The sequence below is a fragment of the Zingiber officinale genome, chromosome 3A, assembly GCF_018446385.1.
Source record: "Zingiber officinale cultivar Zhangliang chromosome 3A, Zo_v1.1, whole genome shotgun sequence".
Classification (NCBI taxonomy): Eukaryota; Viridiplantae; Streptophyta; class Magnoliopsida; order Zingiberales; family Zingiberaceae; genus Zingiber; species Zingiber officinale.
Window position 1 is genome coordinate 90324739 of NC_055990.1, and position 23203 is coordinate 90347941.

Here is a 23203-nt window from a genome sequence, read left to right on the forward strand (position 1 = left end):
AGCTGTCACAACCACGCAGTTAATAAAATAAACAACATAGTAATACTCTTACTCGAAATCAACCCTACTCAACTACACTCGTAAAGTCCAAATCCGATTTTTTTCTTACCTCTTCTGCCGTCCAGGCAGGCATGTAGTAGAGTAAATCCAAATCATACGAAAAGTCCATATGTAAGTCCAAAACAAAACTAAAAATAAAGTCTGATAGCGAAAAGCTAAAATGAAACAACTCAAAAACCAGCAGCGGAGTAGCACTACGTGCAGTGGGGACTAGCGACTGGAACTCCCTCCTGACAGCATCAACCTGAAAATAACAACAATGGAGGCGGGGTGAGTCCAACACTCAGCAGGTACAGTTGATATGCAAAGTAAAGAAATAACACCTAGCACTAATAATGCGTACAATCTCCTGATGAATAAAGGTAAATACCAAACTGAAGTAAGCAGGAGAGAAACTGTACTAACCAGGACCCGTAAAAGGACAAACAGTCCGAAAGGTATAGAAGACCTGTATGCATGTCAATCAAGGTATCCAAGCAATGTGCAGCATATAAGTGCAACAAACACAAACACAAACAATAAATGCATCATGCATATGATGCCAATGTCATGGTCACCCCTGACGCCAGTCAGCCGACTCACATCAACAGTGGGACCGAGTGGGTAGGGCTGTGACAACCGTGCACTCAGCAACACTACTCCTGATGAGTGATCGAGTGGACGGGATGTTGTCGTACATACGCTCCTACCCCAAATCATAAATGGGGGCGCTCATGCTCTCATCTACATTATGACGGGGAGGAATCTCTAACGTGCTACTGTCACACTACCCATGAGCGGATCAACGGAGCACCGGAAGAGTCAAACCGACGTGCTACCACGCTGTGTCCCGCTACCCATGAGCGTCACAACGGAACACCGAACAGTGATGAAACTGGCAAAGTGCTCGACAATAAAGGAGCAATCAATCACTCAGCATGCAATCATGCGAATGGTGCATGTCACTAAACATGGTAATATACTAAACCAATCTCTGGACATATCATAATGTGCACCAAAGCGAATGAATCATATCAAGGTATCTGATCATATAAGGTATCAAACCTAGGTCCTGACATGGTAAAATATGGTTATATCACTACCCATGAGCATGTGGAATCAGGTACATATCCATACAAGATGTAAACAAACAATCAATCAACAGGTAGCATGTATTGGGCAGTGATTAACCGAAACAAGTAAGAAACACAATTAATGCATCTTGTTAATTTAATTACTAAGCATATCAAAGACAATAAGTCAAAAGTACCCGCCTCCGATAAAATAGAAAGGTCCAAGCTGACTCCGAGATACTCGTCTCGCGTCAAAGTCCTGAATCAATTCGCACAGTTTAGCTAATTTAATTTTTAAACAAATAGCTAAACTAATTTCTAATCCACTGATCATTTAGGGTTAGTTTCATTAATCCTGATTACACTATTATATAACTTATAAACTTAAGTTATTAATTATTGCTAACACAACTAGCAATAATCTACCATGAAAATCAAAACTCTAAACCTTACCTCAATTCACGGCCGTGATTAATCCATAATCAAGGAATGTGTTTGCTGCTGGAACAAGGTGAGTGGCTGGAAATCCACTTGCAAAACAATCAAGAAGGAAACTCACTAATCAACAAAATAACTCAATTCAAAACATAACCTACTGACCTTACCTCTTCCTTGATGCCCTCAACCAAAGCAAGATTGCCACGACAAGTTCCAACAGCCCCAAATCAAACCTACTGGCCAGACGTAACAACCTACTGCCCTGATCAAGTTGCTGTCCACCAACCGGATCAAGAAGAAATGATCAAGAAATCACAAGACACTCTATTAACAATTAAAGTCCAGTAATAATTTGTTCCCATTACCTCTTCTTCGATGATGACAGCGAGAATCAGAAGTTGGTGAAGCCGCTGTCCACCAAACCCTATACACTAAATTAGCCATCCCACACCCAAGTGCTGCTCACGGCAGGATAAGAATCAAAGCACAGAATTGAAAACAAAAACAAACCCTAAGCCCTCACCTTCAGTCCCACTGGCCGGGTTACAACTACCCCCTGTCACCTTCTTAAGCTCTTGATTTCCGGCGACCTAGGCATAGTGTACAGAGGCGGCGTCGCATAGGGCAGAAACAAGGCCGCAATCACTCTAGATCAGAGACACAAGGAAGGGAAACTTCGGCCGGCGCACAGGGAAGTCGGAGAGGTGGCTCGTCACCGGCGGCAGAGGGGGTCAGCATTGCGGGCAGAAGGCCGGCGCTAGAGTAAAAGGTGCGGCGGTGCTACGGTGGTCAGTGGCGCTCGGCACCTAGGGCACGGCGACGGCGATGCTAGGCAGAGGCGACAGCGCTGCTCAAGTCCAGTGAGGGCAAGGGCAGCGGCTTCGGCAGGGCTCAGTGGCGGCCGACTGTTGGCTATGGTGGCGGCGTGAGGTGGCTAGGGCAGAGGACACAGGGGGAAGAAACCGCCGGCGCCGGCGGTTAGGGCTTTTTTTTTCTCGGCGTCAGGTTCGGGAGTGAGGCTCGGGAGAGAAGGAACACGGGGGGGAAAGAAAATAAATGAAAAAGAAAAAGGAATTAGGAATTTTTATAAAAGAAACAATTCCTCGCTTAAATGGGTCGTCCAAACAGGCTTTTCCAGGCCCCATTTTTATCCCGTTAACTCGTCCGTACGAGCTCCGAAATTTTCCCGAAAAATGTCCAAAAATTCCGGAAAATTCATTTATTAATAATCGTCATTTTTTCCGGTATTTTACATTCTCCCCCACTAATAAAAATTTGGTCCCCAAATTTCAGTATCTACCATCAGCAAGTACTAATAACAAATAACAATAATAAATGTTGAACGATAAATAAATCACATACCTCAAGTGAAAAGATGGGGATACTGAGCTCGGATCGTATCCTCGAGCTCCCAAGTAGCCTCCTCATCCGAATGGTGTTGCCATCCGACTTTAACTAGCCGGATAGTCTTATTCCGCAACTGACGCTCTTTTCGATCGAGAATCCGTACCGGAACCTCCTCATAAGTAGCATCAGGCTGAAGGGAACTGGAATATCTGTCAGCACATGCGTCGGATCGGGTACGTATCTCCTCAGCATGGATACGTAGAATACATCGTGGACGCCTGCCAGGGACGGCGATAGTGCCAACCAGTAAGCTACTGCTCCAATCCTTTCCGAGATCTGGAAAGGTCCAATGTATCACGGAGCTAGCTTACCTCTGAGGCCAATCTCTTCACCCCTTTCTTGGGTGAAACTCGCAAAAATACCTGGTCACGAATGGAGAACTCTAAGAGTCTCCCACTCCGGTCAGCGTAACCCTTCTGGCAGTCTTATGCCTCTAACATCCTCTGTCCGATAGTATGTACCACTTTGCCTCACGTTGAGCTCTATGAGGTCCCAACAACTGGGCCTCTCGGATTCTCGTCCAGATTAATGACTAAGCAACTATGGTAACAAAAATACCCTGCTCTGTCTGTCCCTGCTCCTCAAAGTCTAACTCGGAGAAACCCTAAATCTAGTCTGTTACCACTACTCGGTGGCAAACTAAAGTCCCTTTGGACTTCTGGTCAAGTACATCGGCAACCACATTAGCTTTTCTTGGGTGATAGCTAATGGTACACTCATAATCCTTCAGGAACTCCATCCATCTCCTCTATCGAAGATTAAGTTCCTTCCAAGTAATCAGATATTTAAAATTCTGATGATCAGTGAGAATCTCAATGTAATATCTTACAGGTAATGCCGCCAAATCTTCAGGGCAAAAATAATAGCGGCCAACTCCAGATCATGAACTGGGTATTTCTTCTCATACTCCTTCAACTACGGAGAAGTATATGAGAATACTCTACCGTGCTACATTAGAACAGCACCCATTTCCTGTAGAAACGTGTCGGTGTAGAGGACAAATCCGTCCTCTCCAGAAGGTAAAAACCAAAAATCAAAGCCGACATTAGTCTCCGCTTCTGCTCCTAGGAACTGGTCTTGAAATCCTCAATCCAAGTAAACTTCACACCTTTCATGGTCAGGCGTGTAAGTAACGTAGCAATCCGTGAGAAACCCTCAACGTATCTCCGGAAATATCGAACCAAACAGAGGAAGTTGCGAGCTTCCTGTATAGACTCTGTCTACTCCCAACGGTAACAACCTCGATCTCATGTGAAACCACGGTATACTCCTATTGGTGACCGTGTGGCTCAAACATCTCACATAAGACAAACCCAAAACGCACTACTGAACTTCGTATATAGATATTCTCATCGAAACATCTCTATCCTATGCAAAGATGATGTGCGTGACTCACCGCTGATTCGTAATAGATCACATCATCGTCTACAAAGACAATGGAATCCGATCCAAACATCCTGGAAATACCAAAATCATCAAGTCTCTGTAAGCCTATATGGCCAAAAACCAAAACACATAATGTCCGTATCACAGACATTTCTAACCATAAGATCTATGATAATAAGTCAAAAATCTAATCATCAATAACATAAATCACCATAGAATAAATCCTCCAATGTGAGAGCAACGCTCCATCACAGGAAACATCACATATGTGGGAGCAACGCTCTACCACAAATAGTCTAAAATAGGTATCTGAAATAAATATAGGAGCTATGCTCCGCTACCAGCAATCCGTAATATGTGGGAGCAACGCTCCACCACAAAATAATATATAAGTACCCAAAGACACCTAACTATCCAGCTAGAGACTGTACAAGATCTCTCTACCACAAATCACTGTGGTTAACCTAGGCTATAACAACCTAGTAAACTAAGCAAATCCATCATCAACTCTATCAGTATCCTAGTGGGTTATCCCCTGATAGAAGAATTAGTTGATGAGTTAATCCAACAAATGACATAATGCAGTCACTCCACATTCTGCATTCAGCATAAGTAAAATCATCATGCTGCTACCAATATATACCTAGCACACATGCTCACACAACATATGTATGATCGACATATTCCTCCAATTAATATACACCAAACATACTCACAACATAGGTATAAATCATCTTGATACCTCCAACAATATATATCGAACCCGTGTACAAAATCAACATAGGTAAAATCAACAATACACCTCGAACAACACTCATATGACGTATATACACCTATGTCAAGAGTATAACCAACATATACTTCCAATAAAGCATACTAAATCCAGGTGCGCTCACAAATCAAACATAATCAAAAAGATACCTCAAATACCACACCAAACACATATGTACATATCACAACTCAGATTAAATCGACAAAATGCCTCCATCAAAACACCACCGATGTACTTATACTACATCTCGGATTTAATCAACAAGATATCTTCAATAATACCTCCCGATACATACACCGAACTACATAGCTATGATCCATAAGAAACCTACAAACCATATCAGAACATGGATACATATACTATTTGCAAATCGACAGTCTTCCACAAGACTCTTACAACACATAACAATCAAAATTACATGCAACATAGACATGTAAAATGAGCATACCAGCTCAATCAAAGAGACCAACCTTATGCTACCAACACTCATGGATTACGGGTACATCTAAACAAGATTCATGCATATGTATCAAGCATGAATACATCACTCAAAAGTAACCCAAAATAAAGTAGCCTAATCATCCAGTAACAACCCTGCTCTAAGTTCAAAGGAACTAGTATCGGACAAGAAAGGTATACACACCCTGGTATAACATTGCAAGTCAATGCCATATGCTACCAAGACTATATCTAATGGGAAGATTTTATCATCATAAATCCAAATGTACTCTTCCAGTATACACTAGTAACGAGTGTATCCCATAAGTGTTAAGCAATTAGCTCTACACTTCCTTACATCAGCGGGGCCATATACCCCAATGCACCCTCTAAGTTATCCCACCAGATATATACAGTCCATGGTCAAAGTCTTCATGGAATAGGATACATCGATCCGCTATAAACTATCCAAGCCGACAATGATATACGGCTGAATCCGTCCTTTCCACGTCAGTACAAAGCATGTACTCAAATGTGCTCTAGATACATAACTAAGCACAAACAACCTAAAAGTTCAAACCTCTAAAAATAGAGTATGACAATCCTCTACTGATCAACCAACAAAACTAAATCATTCATCTACTAACTAATCAAGAATACCTTAATCCTCCACAAGCAACTAAGGTATATCAAACCACGATCAAATGGTATACTACATTATCAAATAACTAAATCAGTTCATGGGTCAATTCAACACTAATACATCATCTCAAACTAGAGAATGTCAATCCACATAATATCATATGAATAAATGTGTACGACCCAAAAGAAAAAAAACTAGAATTCAATATCATCGAGACACCCTCATTTTTTTTTTATCCTCAAAAATATCAGCCCACTAATATCAGATGAATAAGTTTCTACTCTCCATGAGGGTAAGTTAGCATTCAAAACATCAAATCATTATTTATCCACATAGTTCAATATCAGATGAACAAATATCAATTTTATCATCCTGTTAACTAACCACAATTAACCAAATTTATTAAAATCAAAAATCTCATAGGCACATAAACTCTCTAGCTTCCAATTTATAATCTGATCATCAACTATAAACATCAACCTGTGAACATCATACATGATACTCACTATATCACCATCAATGACAACCCAATTAAAAGATCATCAAAATAGTTATCCCCTAAAAGATCATCAACAACCACATAACATTTCATCTCTTAAATCATTAGAAATCAACACATCAAAATATCTGATCACACAATATCCCTCAACCTCAAACCATTCTCAACAATGATCAAACATGGTAACTCCCCAATAAACAATTTTCATCGTATCGGGTACCCTAATATCCAAAAGATATGAGTATAAAAACTCAACTGACTAAGTCAACAGGAATAGGTAAGTGTCATCCACTACCCAACTAACAATAGCAGAGACTGGTATGTGCCTCCATCTCCTACTAGTAGTAACAGAAGATAAAACTACTGATGCTATGATAAGAAAATCACTAGAGATAATAATCCTTGATATCTATTAAGGTCAATCATGCTCAATGGATAACCCATCACATGTAATATGTGCTACAACATCCAAACAAGTACTAAATAAAGAATGCTAATACCTGTCATAAACTATAAAATTAAACATCATACCTATATGCCGTCTGGAGATGTTCCGTCGCTGTCCAGTCCCCAACTTCTGACCTCAAAATTCCGAACATGAAAATCACCGAAAATCCATATAAATCCGAAACAAAAAGTCCAAAACATATACGTAATGGAAAATCCGCGGAACCAAAATAACTACCCAGTCTGAACCGCCAACTTGTGCTAGCACAATATATCCAGAATACTAAAAGCAGGTATCATAACCCGCTCTGATACCAATAAATTGGTATCAGCCAAATCTCGAAAATCTGCATCACACAAATAAAAACAAGTATTGCCCAAACCTGGCGCTTTGATACCAATAATAAATTGGTATCAGATTTTCCCAAAAATCCAAAATACGTAAACAAAGAATCGCAAAACATGCGCTCTGATACCAAATAAATAGGTATCAGATAAATCTCAAAAATCCAAAACGTATAGCAAGTATCGTAAACCTGGCTCTGATACCACTAAATTGTCACGCCCCCAGAAGAGTCCCTGTCCGAGAAAATTTCGGCAGCATCTCCCCTGTACGGCGGACAATCAAAATTTTCTACAAGCACTAAATACTCAGCCACAGGCGGCTGGAATAATAACAGTAAATAAAATCAATCACCACGCAATTTATATATATATTCAGCCTCTGGCTGTCACAACCACGCAGTTAATAAAATAAACAACATAGTAATACTCTGACTCGAAATCAACCCTACTCAACTACACTCGTAAAGCCCAAATCCGATTTTTTTCTTACCTCTTCTGCCGTCCAGGCAGGCATGTAGTAGAGTAAATCCAAATCATACGAAAAGTCCATATTTAAGTCCAAAACAAAACTAAAAATAAAGTCTGATAGCGAAAAGCTAAAATGAAACAACTCAAAAACCAGCAGCGGAGTAGCACTACGTGCAGTGGGGACTAGCGACTGGAACTCCCTCCTGACAGCATCAACCTGAAAATAACAACAATGGAGGCGGGGTGAGTCCAACACTCAGCAGGTACAGTTGATATGCAAAGTAAAGAAATAACACCTAGCACTAATCATGCGTACAGTCTCCTGATGAATAAAGGTAAATACCAAACTGAAGTAAGCAGGAGAGAAACTGTACTAACCAGGACCCGTAAAAGGACAAACAGTCCGAAAGGTATAGAAGACCTGTATGCATGTCAATCAAGGTATCCAAGCAATGTGCAGCATATAAGTGCAACAAACACAAACACAAACAATAAATGCATCATGCATATGATGCCAATGTCATGGTCACCCCTGACGCCAGTCAGCCGACTCACATCAACAGTGGGACCGAGTGGGTAGGGCTGTGACAACCGTGCACTCAGCAACACTACTCCTGATGAGTGATCGAGTGGACGGGATGCTGTCGGAGTACATACGTACTCCTACCCCAAATCATAAATGGGGGAGCGCAATGCTCTCATCTCCCGGTACACTATGACGGGGAGGAATCTCTAACGTGCTACACGCTGCGTCACACTACCCATGAGCGGACCAACGGAGTCAACTGACGTGCTACCACGCTGTGTCCCGCTACCCATGAGCGTCACAACGGAGCACCGAACAGTGATGAAACTGGCAAAGTGCTCGACAATAAAGGAGCAATCAATCACTCAGCATGCAATCATGCGAATGGTGCATGTCACTAAACATGGTAATATACTAAACCAATCTCTGGACATATCATAATGTGCACCAAAGCGAATGAATCATATCAAGGTATCTGATCATATAAGGTATCAAACCTAGGTCCTGACATGGTAAAATATGGTTATATCACTACCCATGAGCATGTGGAATCAGGTACATATCCATACAAGATGTAAACAAACAATCAATCAACAGGTAGCATGTATTGGGCAGTGATTAACCGAAACAAGTAAGAAACACAATTAATGCATCTTGTTAATTTAATTACTAAGCATATCAAAGACAATAAGTCAAAAGTACCCGCCTCCGATAAAATAGAAAGGTCCAAGCTGACTCCGAGATACTCGTCTCGCGTCAAAGTCCTGAATCAATTCGCACAGTTTAGCTAATTTAATTTTTAAACAAATAGCTAAACTAATTTCTAATCCACTGATCATTTAGGGTTAGTTTCATTAATCCTGATTACACTATTATATAACTTATAAACTTAAGTTATTAATTATTGCTAACACAACTAGCAATAATCTACCATGAAAATCAAAACTCTAAACCTTACCTCAATTCACGGCCGTGATTAATCCATAATCAAGGAATGTGTTTGCTGCTGGAACAAGGTGAGTGGCTGGAAATCCACTTGCAAAACAATCAAGAAGGAAACTCACTAATCAACAAAATAACTCAATTCAAAACATAACCTACTGACCTTACCTCTTCCTTGATGCCCTCAACCAAAGCAAGATTGCCACGACAAGTTCCAACAGCCCCAAATCAAACCTACTGGCCAGACGTAACAACCTACTGCCCTGATCAAGTTATTGTCCACCAACCGGATCAAGAAGAAATGATCAAGAAATCACAAGACACTCTATTAACAATTAAAGTCCAGTAATAATTTGTTCCCATTACCTCTTCTTCGATGATGACAGCGAGAATCAGAAGTTGGTGAAGCCGCTGTCCACCAAACCCTATACACTAAATTAGCCATCCCACACCCAAGTGCTGCTCACGGCAGGATAAGAATCAAAGCACAGAATTGAAAACAAAAACAAACCCTAAGCCCTCACCTTCAGTCCCACTGGCCGGGTTACAACTACCCCCTGTCACCTTCTTAAGCTCTTGATTTCCGGCGACCTAGGCATAGTGTACAGAGGCGGCGTCGCATAGGGCAGAAACAAGGCCGCAATCACTCTAGATCAGAGACACAAGGAAGGGAAACTTCGGCCGGCGCACAGGGAAGTCGGAGAGGTGGCTCGTCACCGGCGGCAGAGGGGGTCAGCATCGCGGGCAGAAGGCCGGCGCTAGAGTAAAAGGTGCGGCGGTGCTACGGTGGTCAGTGGCGCTCGACACCTAGGGCACGGCGACGGCGATGCTAGGCAGAGGCGACAGCGCTGCTCAAGTCCAGTGAGTGCAGCGGCTTCGGCAGGGCTCAGTGGCGGCCGAATGTCGGCTATGGTGGCGGCGTGAGGTGGCTAGGGCAGAGGACACAGGGGGAAGAAACCGCCGGCGCCGGCCGTTAGGGCTTTTTTTTTTTTCTCGGCGTCGGGTTCGGGAGTGAGGCTCGGGAGAGAAGGAACACGGGGAAGAAAATAAATGAAAAAGAAAAAGGAATTAGGAATTTTTATAAAAGAAACAATTCCTCGCTTAAATGGGTCGTCCAAACAGGCTTTTCCAGGCCCCATTTTTATCCCGTTAACTCGTCCGTACGAGCTCCGAAATTTTCCCGAAAAATGTCCAAAAATTCCGGAAAATTCATTTATTAATAATCGTCATTTTTTCCGGTATTTTACACATGGAGCCACCACGCAACATGAGAGAAGCTCAGAGACTGACAGGCCGGATTACAGCCTTGTCTAGATTCATTTCTAGGTCGGTCGATCGTAGCTTCCATTTCTTTAAAATACTTAGAAAGGCCAATAAATTTTAGTGGAATTAAGAATGTGATAAAGCTTTCCAAGAATTGAAAGATTATTTGTCTACTCTCCCCATATTGGCTAAACCTATAGTAGGAGAGACTCTTTGGGTATATTTGTCGGCTAATGAAAATGCTGTAGGCTCTGTATTAGTCAGACAAGAAGGAAAGGAACAACAACCTGTATATTTTTCTAGCCATTTATTAAAAGGAGCTGAGTGTAGATACACTACACTAGAAAAATTGGCTTATGCCCTAGTATTGACTGCTCGAAGGTTGCACTTATATTTCTTAGCACATGAGATTATTGTATTAACCAACAGTACTCTTGGACGGGTGTTACTCAACCCAGAGGCATCAGGTCGGTTGATCAAATGGACAACTGAACTTGGGGAATATGACATTCAATATCAACCTCGCTCGGCCATCAAAGCACAAGCTCTAGAAGACTTCATCATAGAAGTTCAAGGTTTTGAGGAAGAAAACATTTGGAAAGTTTATGTAGATGGCTCTTCTACTAGATAAGGCAGCGGAATTGGTGTTCTTCTTATATCTCCAAGGGAAGACAGACTTCAACTCTCCATCAGATTGAATTACAGAGCTACCAACAATGAAGCAGAATATGAAGCCCTGATAGCAGGATTGCAAGTTGCTCAGCATATAGGGGCGGCTCGAGTCCTTATCTATTCTGATTCTCAGTTAGCAGCTCAACAACTATCAGGTAATTTTGAAATTAATAACGACAGGCTTAAGTTATATGCTGAAGCATTTGATAAGTTGAAGTCCCAGTTTCAAGAAGTGAATATACAAAAAATTCCTCGATCTGAGAATCAAGTAGCAGATGAATTAGCTAAGCTGGCCTCTGCTATAGTACCGTGGAGCTTAGATCCGCCAGTAGAACAAACTCTGCTAGCATCTTGTATCGAAAGACAAGCTGACGCAGAAATTCAAGGTGACTGGAGAGCTCAAATTATATCGTATCTACAATAAGGTATTCTTCCAAGTGATACGGAACATGCAAGGGTATTTAAGAAGAGAGCTGCTCAATACACTATGGTAGGAGAACGGTTATATAAAAGAGCTTTTTCTAGACTTTTGCTCAAGTGTATTGGCACAGAAGATATACAGTTTATTTTACAAGAAGTCCATCAAGGTTCATGTGGTAGTCATATAGGGGGAAGATCTTTGGCTCGTAAAATTCTGCTAGTAGGATATTTCTGGCCTACTCTACATGAAGATGCCAACAAGTTGGTAAGAACTTGTATTTCTTGTCAAAAATATCAAAATATCTCACATCATCCTACACAGTTATTAAGAACCTCTATAGTTGCATGCCCCTTTGATCAATGGGGCATGGACATAGTAGGTCCATTCCCTATGGCAGCTGCACAAAGAAGGTTCTTATTGGTAGCGGTGGATTATTTTTCTAAATGGGTGGAGGCAGAACCACTTACTCGAATTACTGAAGATGCAGTTATTAAATTTTTATGGAAAAATATAATCTGCAGATTTGGCATTCCTCATAAATTAGTCTCTGATAATGGAAGGCAATTCCAAGGGGATAGGATCTTAGACTGGTGTGACAGTTACGGCATTACTCAGGCCTTCACCTCTGTAGCTTATCCACAAAGTAATGGTCAAGCAGAAGTAACCAATAGGGAAATCATAAGAGGTTTAAAGACCAAACTGGATCATGTCGGAGGTAGCTGGGTAGATGAATTACCCAGCGTCCTTTGGGCATATCGTACTACACCTCGAGAGGCTACAGGAATCACTCCCTTTCAATTAGTTTATGGAGGAGAAGCCATAATTCCCATCGAGGTGGGGGTAGAATCGGACAGAAGACAATTATATGATGGGGACAATGAAGGTCGATGACTCATGGAGCTAGACTTGATAGAGGAGATTAGAGATAAAGCTGCTGCTCGTTTGACATCATATCGACAACAGATGAGACAAAACTATAACAAAAGAGTCATCTCCAGATTTTTCCAAGTAGGAGATTTGGTATGGAAGCGAATTAAACCTGTCGGAGATGTCAGTAAGTTAGCACCACAATGAGGAGGACCTTACAAAGTGATAGAAAAACTCACATTAGGTTCATATTATCTCCAAGATACTGAAGGAAGAATTTTAGAGCGTCCCTGGAGTGCAAATCTGTTGGGTTCGTTGGGCCGCGAAAATCGCTTTTCCGCGTCGCGGAAACCCCGAGTCACCCAAAGCCATGGATCTCGTGCAAAGATTCGTAAACAAAACTTTTTCGAAAAACCTTTTCTTGTACGAGTTTGTAAAACCTTTAGATCTACACTAGATGAGGGTTATACCTTCGAAGCGTGCCTTTCGCTTATCCCGCTCGTCCAAGGAGTTGCCGGATCTCTAGACCGTCAAGCGCCGGTCCTCTAGAAGTATCCACACGGACACGTAGGTGGAGAAAAACCTCACACAAAGGTGTGCTAGCACCTTGGTGAGATTCGGCCAAGCAAGGAGGAGAGGGAGAGGGAGAGCTTGAGAGGAAGAAGGAGGAAGATTCACCACACTTGAATGAAAATGAATTCACATTCCTTCACAAAGTGGCCGGCCACTTTCTTCTTGTGTAACTCCCCATTAAATGCAATTAATGTGAAGTTAATAAGAAAATGGCTTTGTAACTTCCATGAGGTGGCACCCATGATGATGTGGAATATCATTATTGGTCCACCTAATGCCAACTCACCAATGAGGTGGCAAAAGGTCAAGTCAAAATTGACCTTTGGTCTTCCTTCTCTAGTCAAGTCAAACTTGACCCAATCTCTACCATCGTTGATCTAATCCAGCCATTTGATTCGAGCCAACTTAATATAATGAATCTAATTCATTAAATTAAATTGATTTAATAAGTCATAATCTAAATTAGACTCATTAAATACATGAATTAACTTGATTCGAACTCAAGTTAGCCCAATTAGGATTACTCTTAATCCAATTTGATTCATCAAATGAATCTAATCCTCTTGGTTCATCATATGAACCTAATCTCCATCTAATTGTCCTAAGTGTGTGGCCCTATAGGTTCTTGTAACGTTGGCAATGCCCTAAACCCATTTAGGAGCATAAGTAATGAGCGGTATCTAGCAACACATCATTACTACCCTAGTTACAAGAATGTCGAGATCCGACATCACCTTGTGACCACCAATTGTGACTACTCACAAAATAATGACAAGTGTCCTTCTATCCTATACATCTAGATTGATCAATATGAGGCATAGACCGTGTCATCCTCTAATCAATCTAAATCTTGAACTCCAAATAGACTCACTCGATCAAATGAGCTCAACATCTAATGTTGACTCATTTGGGCATGGCCATGCACTTAGTGGTCTCACTCTATCAAGAATACCGATGTCGCTCCCGTCATATAGGAGGGATAGATCCCATCTACATCACTCACATCCCTCTACATAATTCGTTATATACCCAGTAATCGCCTTTATAGTCCACCCAGTTACGGGTGACGTTTGACGAACCCAAAGTACATAACTCCTTATGTAGGGATCCATGGTGACTTCAGGTCTAAGGACTAATAGTCATACTAATAGCCATATGAGAAAGTATATGACACTCATATAACGATCCATGATACTTTCTCATGGCGGGTCATTCAGTATACATTCTCTAATGCATACCCATGTGTCAGCTTGATATCTCTATATCCATGACTTGTGAGATCAAGTCATCGAGCTGACCTACATGCTAGTCTTATTGTACTAACATTGTCCCTGAATGCTAATACTCGACGAGGAATGATTTAGAGTAGTGTTCCCTATATCATCTCACTATCGATTCAACTAATCGATTGATATAGGTATGAACTTTCTACTCAAGGACGCTATTATACTTAGTCTATTTGGCACTAATATAAATAAGTATAATAACCAAACAAATGCCTTTATTAATATACAAGAATATGATATACATGAGTCCATACAATCATCAAATGATTGGCTCTAGGGCTCTAACTAACAAAATCACCTACAGCCTTATCGAACCTAACTACATCATACTACTCAAGAATGTGTCTGGAAAAACAAATCACAATTATTTGAAGTCCTCGGTGAACTGAGGACAAGTATACCTACAGTTTATGTACTTTACTTCTTTTAATAAAAGCCAAGCAAGACAAATACTGCCACAGAAACAAGTATGGTTCATACAGATTGATAAATGTCAAGAAGACTTTCATTATATATTTCGAGCAATTTACAGGGGAGGAACCCTAAAGGCCTATTCAGCTCCCCTCAAGAACCCAGAAACTTTAAAAACTGCCACAAGGTTAATACAAACATCATATTTTTTACATAGAACATAGTCGATCGGGAAATCTCATGAAATAACTCGGACGGGTCTTCATGGGAGGAACCGGAGACTTTAAACCATCATAGAATATAGTTGACCGGGAAATCTCATGAAGTAACTCGGACGGGTCTTCATGGGTGGAATCGGAGACTTTAAACCATCACAGAACATAGTCGATCGGGAAATCTCATGAAGTAACTCGGACGGGTCTTCATGGGAGGAACCGGAGACTTTAAACCATCACAGAACATAGTCGATCGGGAAATCTCATGAAGTAACTCGGACGGGTCTTCATGGGAGGAACCAGAAACTTTAAACCATTACAGAACATAGTCGATCGAGAAATCTCATGAAATAACTCGGACGAGTCTTCATGGGAGGAACCGGAGACTTTAAACCATCATAGAATATAGTCGATCGGGAAATCTCATGAAGTAACTTGGACGGGTCTTCATGGGAGGAACCGGAGACTTTAAACCATCACAGAACATAGTCGATCGGGAAATCTCATGAAGTAACTCGAACGGGTCTTCATGGGAAGAACCGGAGACTTTAAACCATCACAGAATATAGTCGATCGGGAAATCTCATGAAGTAACTCGGACGGGTCTTCATGGGAGGAACCGGAGACTTTAAACCATCACAGAACATAGTCGATCGGGAAATCTCATGAAGTAACTCGGACGGGTCTTCATGGGAGGAACCGGAGACTTTAAACCATCACAGAACATAGTCGATCGGGAAATCTTATGAAGTAACTCGGACGGGTCTTCATGGGAGGAACCGGAGACTTTAAACCATCACAGAACATAGTCGATCGGGAAATCTCATGAAGTAACTTGGACGGGTCTTCATGGGAGGAACTGGAGACTTTAAACCATCACAGAACATAGTCAATCGGGAAATCTCATGAAGTAACTCGGGCGGGTCTTCATGGGAGGAACCGGAGACTCTGAACCATCACAGGACACAATTGATCGAGAAATCTCATAATTTCAAAGCCTAATCGACCGGGTTTATGCGGACATGAAACCAGGATTCAAAAGGGGATTCTATGCATATGATACATTATTCACTTGGAAGCCCATCCATCTGGAGGTCTTTACTTAAAAATCGCCTGGAGTAGTAGACTCAGCTCGGAACTCAGGAGTTTTATACAAATTCCTTATCTAAGATCACTTGGGATTATTTATTCTTTTGGGGATACAGAGCACACTGGATGTTATCTGCGGAAGGATTCATCAAGACAAGGATTAACTTCAAAAGATGAGCAAGGAGTTCTAGAATAAAGCTTATATTTAATGTTCAGGAGCATTTCAAGAGAGGCATTCTCAAATCAGCACAATAGAGAAAAAGGTAAGTATTAAAAATTTCCTATACAGCACGATCAATTAATTGCCAAACTTTGGTTATACTTCTTTACTAGTTCTGCATTTACAAGCCTTTTCTGAATAATCTCTTTAAACATCTAGAAAAGGACCTTTTATATCTGCGGGTAGCTCTTCGTTAAGCCTACGATGATTTATAAAAGAAAGAGGGGGTTCCTTGGGTAAATAGCCACCCTCTTGTAACTGTTGAAGAACTCCCGATACAGAATGATTCAAAGCACCCACTATCCTGCGGACAAATTCTTGGGCAAAGGCTGAAGACTTTAAATAAGCCTGACGCCACTCTTCCCACCGATTCTTCTCTTGCTCCTTATAACTTTGGAAATTAGCTTGTAGCTTGGTGTTTTGATCTTTCAAAGCATCCTTCTCTGATTTAAGCTGTTCCAATTCCTTCTGGAGCAGTGACAACTCGACATCTTGAGCTTTCCTTTGTTCTTGTTCCTGTAGGATAGTGAAATCATGAGAGGCTAGGTCTTGAGCTTGGTCATAAAGACATGCATTATGAAGCTTCTCTATTTTCTCTAAAAGGAGACTTTTATGAGAAGCATCTGAGAGAGCTTTCTCTTTTAAAGCAATCTCTAGTCTAAGACCAGAATGTAGCCGATCTACCTGTAATTCTAAAGTTCTTCTGGCAAGCTCTTTATCTTTCAATAATTGCTGACACTCCTCCAATTCTTGTTTCAAGGTCCCCAACTGTTGATTTTGTAATGCCACTTTCTCTTGCAACTGAGCCATATCGCTATTAGAAGAAGGTGAAGTAGCCTTCAATGTCTCCAGTTGAGCTTTTGATTTATTGTTCTCATGGTCCTTAGCTGTGAGTAGCTGGTCGATATGTAGACTTGAAGCAAGAAACTAAACAAAAGGATGATGTAAGTTAAAGATGAAGGTACAAAGTTGATAACATATAACTAGAAATACTTACAGCCACTGCCTGACGACTATGGCGATCAGCTCGATGTGGAAGACTAAGGCCTCTTAATTGTTCGTAACCCTGCATCCAAGATTCGGCTAATAGACCTTGTAGTTGCAGAGAGCCATAGCTAGGTGGACTAGAGGGTTGCCCCAATTGAGAAGGTAAACCCGCAACCTATTTAAATAAAGGACGAGGAAGGGAGGAGGAAGGAGGCGAAGAAGAAGAAGATGCAATAGAAGGGAAAGGAATAGTAGAAACAAGAGAAGCAGAGGAAGAGCTAGATGGAATAGAAGGTGATAGTGTAGGGGGAGCTGATGCAGTTGTGGGAACACTAACAGTCGAGGGAATGGCACTGGGAGAAGATCTCCGGCAAGGTGTCTGTTTTGCTCGAGGCCTAGAAGCCAAGGGAGGCAAGGCCAATGCCAAAGATGCAGAGGACACAGAAGGGATAACGACCGTCTCAGAAGCAGAAGCAGAGGGAGCTGAAATAATAGAAGAAGAAGGGATAAGTAGACCGGGTCTCATCATCCTAAGAGCAGGATTAGAGATAATATGGGTTGGAGTTATCGGTGCCTTACCTCTCTCGAGAGAAATGTGCGCCGGGACAAGAGGAGCTTGCACAAAAGTACCAAAGAAATCACTAAAGGGAGAAGCCTCAGTAAGATTTGGCTTTTTAACTAAGGTAACAAAGGGTTCTTCTTCATCTTCCATGGCTGCAACAGCCTCTGCCCGTCGTTCTTCTTCAGATAGTAAACCCAAGGTGGAAAAATTATGATCTGATCGGCGGCCGCGTAATCATTCTTCTCCAAGATTATTCACAAAAGACTTAGTCATGGCAGGATTCTTGTACATGAAGGCTGGAAGAAGAACATCAGCTGAAACACAGGAATTAAACACCGTTATAAAAGAGATGTATTAATCAGTAAATATGGATTGAGATGTTTTTACATACCAAAGGATCCATCCAAAGGGGTGTCAATCTTACCTATTCCGAAAGGAAACATTAAACCCTCCACAATTAGGTGCGGCAAGCTGAATTTTGCTCCCCTCAGTTTAGGTAGAGCAGAAGCAACAGAGGGATCGTCAAGAAGATCATGGGTGCTAGGAAGTGGAGGTAAGTCATGTATCCATTGAATAGGAAATGGAGGGGGAGAAGGGAGACGCATATAGAAAAATTTATGATACCATTCCCCCTGAGGAGGAATGCGACATTACAGAAAAAAGGGTGAAGAGGAAAGCGAAAATCTTGTAGGACTTGGTCTCGGAAGATAGATATACACCCTAAAGGAGGAAGATGCGGACCCTCATGAGGAGCAGGACGGATTATATAAGAAGGAAAACCATAGGTCGCCTGCAAGTCCACTTCTTCTGTATCTAAAAGGTTGGAAACACACGAGAGAAACCATGCGGGAGGAGAAGCTGCCATAGAGCGATGGTAAAATGAAAGAAGAATCAAGGAAGAGGGCGAGAGATGGAGGAAAGCGGAAGAAAACCTCGTAAACCTTTGTTTTTCTTCTGGCCTTGTGCAAAAACCCCCAAACAGAAATAGCAGAATGAAAAAAGGAGAGTAAAAGGTACTTAGAATTCCAATCGTCATAAATGAATAATAATACTAAAGAATAAAATCAAGAGAAAGAAGTAAAGTTAAGTAATTTACCTCGAAAAAAAAATGTGTGAAGTTTCCCTAGAGGTGATTCTTAAGAGAGTCTGACAAGTACAAAGAAAAATTAGTCCAGTAATCATAAGTTTAGGGTATGGGTATAATAAAATAAAAGTTGAGCACAAGATATTAGTTAGCAGATGAGACTTGGTTAAAGGATACCGGATGAGGTCCGTAGATATGAATCGGGCGGTTCTGATAGATCGGCCGAGACAAAGATCCCCCAAATGTATCGACCAAAAGCTTATCATAATGAGTCAAGTAATATACACTATGATAAAACCATATGAGACTCGATTAATACGTAAAAAGGACATATGAAGACATAGGGGTAAACCGATCAAATGAACTAAGTCGACCGATATTAGGGACATCATGATAAAACTGTGTCAAATTAGGCGAGACATAACTACGCTATGAAATATCGAGCAATATTTATCAATCTTGATATATATCGTCCGGTCATGAGGAAACGATCTAAGACGTGACAATCTATTGGGAAGGTTGTATTGTGACAAACCGAGCAACATTGGACACATTTATACAAAACAGATAACTACCATGAGAAAGAGTAAAATTAACAACAAAAAGAAAATAATCAGCGTTACATGAGATCGTCATTACAGAATTTCTACTCTCCTCTTTACAAGAATTTGAATTTAGGTCAAAGTCAGCTTAGGGTACAGATCAGGGGGTTTGTTCTCAATAAGTCTGTGACAGTTTAAGAAATTAGGAGGAGGGACACGAGCTAAGTAGCTCTCCTCTTGTAACTGGCGAACCGCCTCTTTCGCTCCTGTAGTAAAGGCTGACAAGATGGACTTCACGATCGGCCTGTTGAATCTGGGAGATTCAATCATGGTCGTGGCCCGCTCCCTGTAACGAGTATCTTCGTTACCCCGGTAAACCACCAAAGCCATTTGGGAAGTCTTCAATTCATCTTCTTTGGCAGAAACCTCGGCCTTAACTGAGTTAAGGGAGGTATTCAAGGAAGATATTTCATCTTCCTTCAGCTGCAAGGATTTGAGTTTTTTAGTCAATTCTGCCTCATAATTATCTTTTAGTTCGCCAAGTTTGGAAGTCAATTCTTGATTAAGGTCCGTAATCGATTTAAATTATGCTTGAAGATTTTTAATTTGCACTTCGAGCTATTTCTTGGCAGCAGCAGAAAATGCAGCAGAAGATAGCTCAGCAACCTCTTGCCTTAGCTTGTCATTTTCAGACTTCAACCTCTTATTCTCAGTATATAAGTTGTGCATCAGTCGAGAAAAACTCATATTTTCTATCCATCGCTGGAAGCATAATTAAAAGCCATAAGATAATAGTTGAGAAATAGGAAGCAGGCGTTAGTAAGCACACCTGATTTTCCTTATGAGAGAAGCGATCAACTGCCTCAGGAATAGAGAGCTCCTCAAAAAGGGGGCGGACTTCATCCCAGTCGCTAGCAAAAGAGCCCCCTAATAATATGGGAATGACAGGAATGGTGGAAGGGCCAGCAGAGAAGGAGGAAGTAGGAATGGATGGGGGGGCAAAGACTAAATAAGAAAAAGGTGAGGAAGGTAGAGACCCAGAAGTCGGGATAGATAGGGAAAAAGTGAAAGATACATCGCCAGAAACACTGGCATTAGCGAAAGGTGAGGTAGGAAAACTCAGGGAAGGATAGAGTTCCGCCAACATCGGCTCATCAGAAGGAAGGTCAGCTGAAGCAAAACCTTCGGAAACTAGCTCGTCAGCAGGGAGGATGAGCCTCCTTTTTGATGGAGGAGCTCTGGTAAGTTTGCGCCCTGGGCGTTTACCCTTAGAAAGTTCAGTTATTGATTTACCAGAGCTATCAGGAGACGTGAGCTCAATGAGGGGAAGAGGAGCAGATGAGGAGATAGCAGCAGCCGCTGGTGAAGTAATAGCAGGTAAAGGATTAGCAAGGATCTCTGCAGAAGGATCTCCAGGAGCTTCAAGAGCGCCCAAAGAACTGGGTACTTCAGCTAAATGAGCTGGTTCTTCGATTGGAGGGGGAAGAACAATAGCAACCAGAACTTCGGCTTCTTTGGCGCGAATAACATCCTCTTCCAGACGTAGTTCTTCGTCAATCAAAGCATCATAGAAGCTATCCACTACATAGAGAAGAAAAATAGTTTAGTTAGTTAAAAATAAGAAGAAAGAAATAAGGTGTTACCTAAAGGAACTCGAGTATCAGGTCTGACAGGGCTTAAGCCAAACAGGTATAGGAGATCAACCCGTAGCCACTTAAGAATAGAAAGTCGATGATTTAACAATTTCTCACAATAGATAGGGAAAGAAGGATGAAGATGAAACTCCTTGACGTCGGGCAAGGGGGGCAGGAAAGATTTCCAAGCATGAGACCAAGGAATGGGTTCTGGAAACTTCAAGAAGAAAAAACGAGATTTCCAAGCTTTGAGGGACGAGGGCATATCCCCAAAAAGAACCATTTTAGTCCGCGAATGAAACAGGAAGACACCAGGTTCCGAAAATTTGGGATAAGAGAACATGAAAAAATTTTGAGGAGTAGGAGGAATATTCCGCAAACGAAAAAAGCATGTAGGTACCACATAGATAACGGAATGCGTTGGGGGCAAATTGTTGTAAAGGAATATTAAAATACTGGCTTATTTCAATCAAGAAAAGAGGGATAGGAAACCTTAAACCCCCTATCAACTGGTCCCTGAAAAAGGTTATGCAATTAACAGGAGGACGATGAGGACGATCATCCAGTGTGGGGATTATGATGCCATACTCTTGGGGAATTTCATACTGACGACGGATAGCTAGCCTCGCATTTTTATCAAAGGAAGAAGACATATGGACATACCAAGGAGCAATTGCTTCCTCAGCCATGGACAAAAGTATAGGCTAGAGAAACAATAGATTACTTACTGAAGGCAAGAAAGGAGATCGCCGAGAAACGGTGAGCACGGGGTTTGGTTGAAGACTGCGACAAGAAAAGAACTCTAGAGAAAAGAAAAGAAGGAACAAAGTTTAAAAGGAGACAAAGGGTTTAGGGTTTGGAAAGCGCACAACCATCGTTAGATCAAAATATTTTTATCTCAGCAGACGCTGAGAATCACAAGAGAAAGGCTAGAGGCCCACGTGACGTGGCGGTCAGAAAAAGTATGTGGCATACCATCATAAAAATATTTATATCAGATGTGATGGGTCAGATCACGCTAGGGTTGGTAGCATCTCGGGGTACGCTACTAACATTCTCTCACCCGAAGAGGAGCCAATCACCAGCTAGGAAGCTTCGAAAGAAGTCGTAATTAACTGGACATGATAAAGTGAAAAGGACTGATTTTCTTGACTAAAGTCCAAGCTAAGGACAAAAACTTTTAAGGATGAAGACTTAGGCGAATCACAGATTTTGAATTAACGTCCTTATGAAATACTAACTAATATTGATCAAAATAATTTTATATTAGCCGATATAACTTTGGTTATGCTAGGTAGGTATAATATTGATGTCAATCAATGAAACAATGTTGGCTGGCATAATATTAGCCATGATATAGAAGTATTCCAACAGTTAAGATAGCCTCAGTCATGATAAATGACACGTAGGATATGCAGAGAGGTAATGAATACAACATCACATTTATTCTTGTAAATTATAGAAGGACTCAATAGAATCATTTAATTCAATACAAGAGTTTATTGTTACACTTAGAATCTGATCAAGTACATAACATTACATTTTCCCTCAGAACAGTAAGCCTCAGATAGATAACAAAGTTTACAAACACAAGCTCTTGAAACGCTTAGAAAATTTTAATCTCACTAGATTCAAACTTACCATGGAGCAGAGATAGAAACATTTTACCTCGCACAGGCTTGTCAAGGCACATAAGTGGAAATATTCTGCCTGGGACGAAGAAAGCAACAAAGTAGAAAAACTCAAGGGCAGGGGGAAGGAGAAAGGTCCATACAGACCATGATGGAAAAGTAAATGTAAAAACCACTTCCCCTCTCAAGCCCTAGAGCTCTGCAAGTGGAGCAACCAAGCATAGCCCAAGGCTAGCATGTGCTGTGCCCTTCACACAGCACCCATGGGTCATTTGGCTGCCCCTCTATGAGTAGCAAAAATCTCTCTGAAGTTTCTTGAATCC

The 23203-nt window shown here is 41.4% G+C and overlaps 2 long non-coding RNA genes across 2 annotated transcripts; both read right to left on the reverse strand.

The window, feature by feature from the left end:
- Positions 1-1327: 1327 nt before the first annotated feature.
- On the reverse strand, positions 1328-2270 carry LOC122053879. The gene is made up of 4 exons (XR_006132423.1): positions 1916-2270; positions 1718-1824; positions 1566-1631; positions 1328-1371 (listed from the first exon to the last, which is right to left on the reverse strand). It is a non-coding gene; the product is annotated as an uncharacterized LOC122053879 (long non-coding RNA).
- A 6931-nt stretch (positions 2271-9201) lies between these two features.
- On the reverse strand, positions 9202-9696 carry LOC122053880. The gene is made up of 3 exons (XR_006132424.1): positions 9592-9696; positions 9440-9505; positions 9202-9245 (listed from the first exon to the last, which is right to left on the reverse strand). It is a non-coding gene; the product is annotated as an uncharacterized LOC122053880 (long non-coding RNA).
- Between the last annotated feature and the right edge of the window lie 13507 nt (positions 9697-23203).